This window comes from Hylobates moloch, unplaced genomic scaffold (assembly GCF_009828535.3).
Source record: "Hylobates moloch isolate HMO894 unplaced genomic scaffold, HMol_V3 SCAFFOLD_5, whole genome shotgun sequence".
In the NCBI taxonomy this organism is placed as follows: domain Eukaryota; kingdom Metazoa; phylum Chordata; class Mammalia; order Primates; family Hylobatidae; genus Hylobates; species Hylobates moloch.
In genome coordinates, this window is record NW_026652280.1 from 19,597,514 (window position 1) to 19,604,525 (window position 7,012).

Sequence of the window (7,012 nt, forward strand, 5' to 3'; positions counted from 1 at the left end):
GCCCTGCTGGAGTTTATAGTATGGAGGGAGAGACAGACTACATATAAAATAACCATGTGTTAGAGCAGTGGTTCTCATGGGGCGAGGGGTAGGGGTTCCCTCCTGGGGCCATTTGGCGATGTTTGGAGACAGTTTCAGTTGCCATATCTGGGGATGAAGTGCTTCTGGCATCCAGTGGGCAGAGTCCAGGGATGCTGCAAAACGTCCCACAAGGCAGACGACAGACCACCAGAACAAAGTTATACCCAGCCCAAAATGTCAGTGGTGCTGAGGGTTAGAAACTCTGGATTAGAAATATGATCAGTGCTGTAAGAAAGGAAACAGGGAGCTATGAGAGCACCTGATTTAGATCAAAGTCTTCAGGAAGACGTCCTTGAGGAAATGATATGCAGGTGAATCCTGGAGGGTAAACAGGATTTCACCAGGTAAGGGTGTACCCAGTGGGAAGGCAAATGTGAGGACTGTTTAAAAGATACTGATGCCTGTGTCCCACCCCAGTCAATTCAGTCAGAATCACCCAAATTCTGTTGTTTTTTAAGTTTCTTGGATTAGAACAAATTGATAAGCTTTAAAAGCAAAAAGGTTGATAATTTTTCTGAAGCATGTTTCAAGGCTGATGGTAAGACTATATAGAAAAAAACATGGTATAGGACAGAGAACATAATTGAGAAGGGGGAGTGAAATCAAAACCACATATAGAGTATCACATTTATTGATTTGCATATGTTGCAATAGCTTTGAATCCCAGGGGTAAATCCCACTTGACCATTGTGAATGATCTGTTTAATGTGCTGTTGAATTTGCATTGCCAGTATTTTGTTGAGTATTTTTGCATCTATGTTCATCAGGGACATTGGCCTGTAACTTTCTTTTCTTGTAGTGTCTGTGTCCAGTTTTGGTATCAGGGTAATGCTGGCCTCATAAAATGAATTTGAAAATATTCCTTTCTCTTCAATTTTTTTTGGAAGAGTTTGAAAAGGATTAGCATTAGTACTTTTTTAAATGTTTGGCAGAATTCATCTGTGAAGCCAATCAGTCCTGAGCTTTTCTTTAATGGGAGACTTTTTCTTACTGATTGAATCTACTTGTCTATTATTGGTCTGTTCAGATTTTCTATTTCTTCATGATTCAGTCTTGGCAGGTTATATGTGTCTAGGAATTTACCCACTTCTTTTAAATTATCCAATTTATTGGGGTATAATTGCTAATGGTAGTTTCTTGTGACTCTTTGTATTTATTTATTTATTTTTTTTGGAGATAGAGTTTTGCTCTGTCACCCAGGCTGGAGTGCAGTGACACAATCTTGGCTCCCTTCAACCTCCACCTCCTGGGTTCAAGCGATTCTCCTGCCTCAGCCTCCCTAGTAGCTGGGATTACAGGTGCCTGCCATCACACCCAGCTAATTTTTGTAGTTTCCAGAAGAGACAGGGTTTCACCATGTTGGCCAGGCTGGTCTCAAACTCCTGACCTCGGGTCATCTGCCTGCCTCAGCTTCCCAAAGGACCCTTTGTATTTCTGTAGTATCAGTTGTAATGTCTCCTCTTTTGTTTCTGATTTTATTAACAGAATGAAGAACAAAAATTATATGATCATCTCAGTAGATATAGAAAAAGAATTTGATGAAGTTCGAATGCATTTCATAATAAAAACTCTCAACAAATTTGGTAGAGAAGAAATGTACCACAACACAATAAAGGCCTTAAATGACAAGTCCATGGCTAATATTTACAACAGTGAAAAGTTTAAAGCATTTCCTCTAAGATCTAGAACAAGACAGGAATGCTCAATCACACTTCTTTTCAACATTTTACTGGAAGTCCAAGCCTGTGCAATTTGGCAAGAAAAAGAAATGAAAAAACATCCAAATTGGAAGGAAGTAGTTAAATTGTCCCTGTTTACAGATGGCATGATCTCATATATAGAAAACCTTAAAGACTTTACCAAATAAAAACATTACAACGGACAAATTCAGTTCATTTGCAGGATACAAAATCAACATACAAAAATCAGTAGCATTTCAACACTAACAACAAACTATCTGAACAAGAAATTAATAAAACAATCTCATTAACAATAGCAAAAAAATAAAATAAAATACCTAGGTATAAATTTAACCATGGAAGTGAAGATCTATATATTGATAACTATAAAGCATTGATGAAAGGAACTGAAGAAAACAGAAGTAAATGGAAAGGCATGATTATGAATTGAAAGAATTAATACTGTTAAGGTGTCCATAATATCCAAAGCAATCTACAGATTCAGTGTAATCCCTATCAAAATTCCAATGTCATTCTTTAGAGAAACAGAAAAAACAATCCTTAAATTTGTATGGAAACACAAAAGACCCTGAATAGCCAAACCTATCTTGACCAAAAAGAAAAAAGCTGGAAGCATCATAGTACCTAACTGCAAAATATATTACAAAGTTATAGTAATCAAAACAGCACAGTACTGCCATAAAAACAGACATAAAACCAGTCAAACAGGATAGAGTTTAGAAATAACCCCAAATATTTATGGAAAATTGAGTTTTAATAAAGGTGCCAAGAAGAGACAATGAGGAAAGGACAGCTTTTTCAATAAATGCTGTGGGGAAAATTGGATATCCACATGCAGATGAATGAAATTGGATCCTTATTTTCACCATATACAAAAATCAACTCAAACTGGATTAAAGACAAATTAAGACCTGAAACCTAGTAGTTTCACTCAACTACTGAAACTTTCTTTTAGTAGTAAAACTACTAAAAGAAAACATAAGGGAAAAGCTCCATGACATTGGTCTGGACAATATTTTGAATATAACCCCAAAAGTATATGCAACAAAAGCAAAAAGAGAAAAATAGGATTGCATCACTCTAAAAAGCTCCTGCACAGCAAAGGAAACAAATAGCAGAGTGAAGAGACAATACGTGGCATAGGAGAAAATATTTGCAAACCATACATCTGATAAGGGGTTACTATCCAAAACATATAATATGGTATGGTTTGGATGTTTGTCTGCTCCAAATCTCATGTTGAAATGTAATCCCTAGTGGTGGAGGTAGAGTCTGGTGGGAGGTGTTTGAATCATGAGGATGGATCCTCAGGAATGGCTTAGTTCTATTCCCTTGGTGATGAGAGAGTTCTCACTCTAAGTTCACACAAGATCTGGTTGTTTAAAAGAGTACGGCACCTCCCCCCTTCTCTCTTGCTCCTACTGTCACCATGTGACATGCTGGCTTCCCATCACCTTCCACCAAGATTGTAAGCTCCCTGAGGCCCTCACCGGAAGGAGATGCCAACACCACACTTTCTATACAGCCCGCAGGACCATAAACCAATTAAACCTCTTTTTTTAAATAAATTACCTAGCCTCAGGTACTTCTTTAGTGATATAAGAATGGCCTAACACAACATATGAGGAACTAAACTCAATAGCAAAAAAAACAAATAACTGGCTTTAAAAATGGGCAAAGGACCCGAATAGACATTGGTCAAAAGAAGACTTACGAGAGGCTCGGAGGATCAGGGGTGACCGAGCGGCGGGCGACAGGGGCGGGCGACACGGGCCGCGGCACGGGCCGAGCCGGGGCCATGGAGCCGCCGCTGCCGGGCTAGGAAGGTCCTGCGCCGCCGGGCCCATGGCGATGTCGGGCTACCCGCGCCGCCCGGGCGTCACCCCGCTGTCCCGAGCCCGGAGCCTCGCCATTCCCGATGATTTTGGCTATGGAAAGGGGAAATGTTCTAAGCAGAGCCCGTCAGGAGCCCACGAGACACGTTTTGGAGATGACAAATTTAAGATCTTGAAGAGGCAAATCCACTCTCCTTTAAAGAGTTTCTGAAGACCAAGAACCTCGGCCTGTCAAAAGAGGACCCGGCCAGCAGAATTCATGCAAAGGAAGCGTCGAGGCATTCACTGGGACTTGACCACAACTCCCCACCCTCCCAAACCGGGGGGTATGGCCTGGAGTATCAGCAGCCATTTTTCGAGGACCCGACAGAGGCCGGTGACCTCCTGGATGAGGAGGAGGATGAGGACACCGGATGGAGTGGGGCCTACCTGCCATCCGCCATCGAGCAGACTCACCCAGAGAGGGTCCCTGCCTGCGCGTCGCCCTGCAGCACATACCTTTCCTTTTTCTCCACCCCGTCGGAGCTGGCAGGGCCTGAGTCTCTGCCCCCGTGGGCATTGAGTGACACTGATTCTCGCGTGTCTCCGGCCTCTCCGGCAGGGGGTCCTAGCACAGATTTTGCGGTTCATGGAGAGTCTCTGGGAGACAGGCACCTGCGGACGCTGCAGATAAGTTACGAAGCACCGAAAGATGAAAATTCTAAGCTGAGAAGAAAGCTGAAGGAGGTTCAGAGCTTCTCTGAAGCTCAAACAGAGATGGTGAGGACACTTGAGCGGAAATTAGAAGCAAAAATGATCGAGGAGGAAAGCGACTACCACGACTTGGAGTCGGTGGTTCAGCAGGTGGAGCAGAACCTGGAGCTGATGACCAAATGGGCTGGCTGTAAAGGCAGAAAACCACGTCGTGAAACTGAAACAGGAAATCAGTTTGCTCCAGGCGCAGGTCTCCAACTTCCAGCGAGAGAATGAAGACCTGCGGTGCGGCCAGGCGCCAGCCTGACAGTGGTGAAGCAGAACTTCCGGGTGGTCATGAACAGCGCACAGGCTTCCATTAAGCAACTGGTTTCCGGAGCTGAGACACTGAATCTTGTTGCTGAAATCCTTAAATCTATAGACAGAATTTCTGAAATTAAAGACGAGGAGGAAGACTCTTGAGAACCCCTGGGTGTTCTCAGCATGAAGCTCCGTGTATGCCCTGAGATCACCACCGCTTGCTTGATCTAAATGCGCAGTTGTGTCCTTAAATATGCAGTCTTCACCCAGAGTAAAGTGTTTATCACAAGAGTCCAGTGTCGTGCCCTCAGCCAGTTCTTGGCCACCGCAATGGGAGCAGCCCTGGCTGAGTTGACCCTGTGGTTTCTATGCAGCCCTTGTTTGCAAAATTCCTGCGATTTTATAGATTCTAATGGGCTCTTGGAAGACATTGACATAAAAGCCAGCGATTTTAAGAAAAAAAAAAAAAAGACTTACAAATAGCTAACAGGTTCATGAGTAAATGCTCGACATCACTAATCATTAAGAAAATGAAAATGGAAGCCACAATGCGGTATTACTTTATACCTGTTAGAATGGCTATTATAAAAAAAAAAAAGATGAAAGATAAGCGTTGATGAGAATGTAAAGGAAAGGTAACTCTTGTGCACTGTTGGTGGGAATGTAAAATAGTACAGCCATTATGGAAAACAGTATGAAGATTCCTCAAAAAACTAAAAATAGAACTGCCATGTGACCCAGCAATCTCACTTCTCAGTACACATCCAAAGGAAATAAAACAATATGTTGAAGAGAAACCTCCACTTCCATATTCATTGAATCGTTATTCACAATGGCCAAGATATGGAATCAACTTAAGCATTCACCAATGGAAACATATATTTTTTTAAACATGCCAGTGAAATACTAGCCAGCCTTTTTTAAAAAAAAGAAAATTCTGTCATTTTCAACAACATGGATAAACTTGGAAGACATTATGCTAAGTGAAATAAGCCAGGCACAGGCACGAAAAGACAAACACCTCATGGTCTCACTTATATGTGGAAACTAAAAAAGTTGAACTCATAGAAGTAGAGAGTAGCATTGTGGTAACTGGAGACTGATGGCGGGAGGGAGGGAATGGAGAGATGTTGGTCAAAGAAAAAGTTTCAGTTAGGCAAGAGGAATAAGTTTTTGCAATCTATTGCACAGCATAGTGACTATAGTTAATGCATTGTATATTTCAAAATTGCTAAGAGAGTACATTTCAAATATCTCACCACAAAAATGGATAAGTGAAGTAATGATATGTTAATTAGATTAATTATTCCATTTTGTATGCACATATCAAAATATCACATCACAATGTACCCCATAAATATATATAATTATTATTTGTGAATTAAAAATATTTTTCTAAAAAATCACATATAGAGTTAAGGGGAGGCAAAAGGTAACTTTAGAGTAGAGGAATGTGACACACACTACCTCAGCCAAGTGGTCACCGTCAACAGGAACAGTGGTAAATCATGCCTAAATCATAATAGATACCCTTATTATGACACAAAAATAGCCCTTTACCTCTGTGGTTTTCCTCCCCAAAACCCATAACCCCAGTGTAACAATGAGAAAAACATCAGACAAATCCCAATGGAGAGATATTCTACAAAATATTTGACCGTAATTCTCAAAGCAGTCAAGGTCATCAAAAACAAAGAAAGTCTGAAAAACTGTCATAGCCGAGAGCAACCTAAAGAGATTTGGTGACTAAGTGTAATGTGGGATCCTGGATGGCATCCGGGAACAATAAAAGAACATTAGGTTAAAACTAAGGAAATCTGAATAAAGAATGGACTTCCGTTAATAATAATGTCAGTTCAATATTAAAAGATACTCAATATTGGAAAAATGTTGGTTCAATGCTGGAATAAATATTGCTTCATGAATTGTGACAATTATATAATGTAATAGTAAGATGTTCACAGCAGGGGAAACTCGGTGTGGGGCATATGGGAACTTTTTACTATCTTGGCAATTTTTCTGTAAACATAAAACTGTTCTAAAAAATGAAGTTCATTTTTTAAAACAAGCAAATAAAATGACATATGGATGAGTTCTCATACATTGCTGAAGAGAATGCAAAATATTACAGCCACTTTGAAAAATGCTATGACCATTTCTTATAAAAATAAGCATACCATATGACCCAGCAATCCCATTTCTAAGCAGTCACCCAGGAGAAGACTGAATATTCATGTAAAAACCTTTAAACGAATGTTGATTCATAATTGCCAAAACCTGGCAACATTCCAAATGTTTGCAACTGGTAAATAAACACACTGTTTATTTTACAGCCATACAATAAAATATTCCTCAGCAATAAAAAGGAACAAACTACTGATACATACAACCATATAAGTCAAT

General features: G+C 40.4%; 1 pseudogene; it reads left to right on the forward strand.

Annotated features, from left to right (window-relative positions):
- The first annotated feature begins 3,632 nt into the window (after positions 1 to 3,632).
- LOC116468066 (endosome-associated-trafficking regulator 1-like) lies at positions 3,633 to 4,810 on the forward strand (annotated as a pseudogene).
- The last annotated feature ends 2,202 nt before the right edge of the window (positions 4,811 to 7,012 follow it).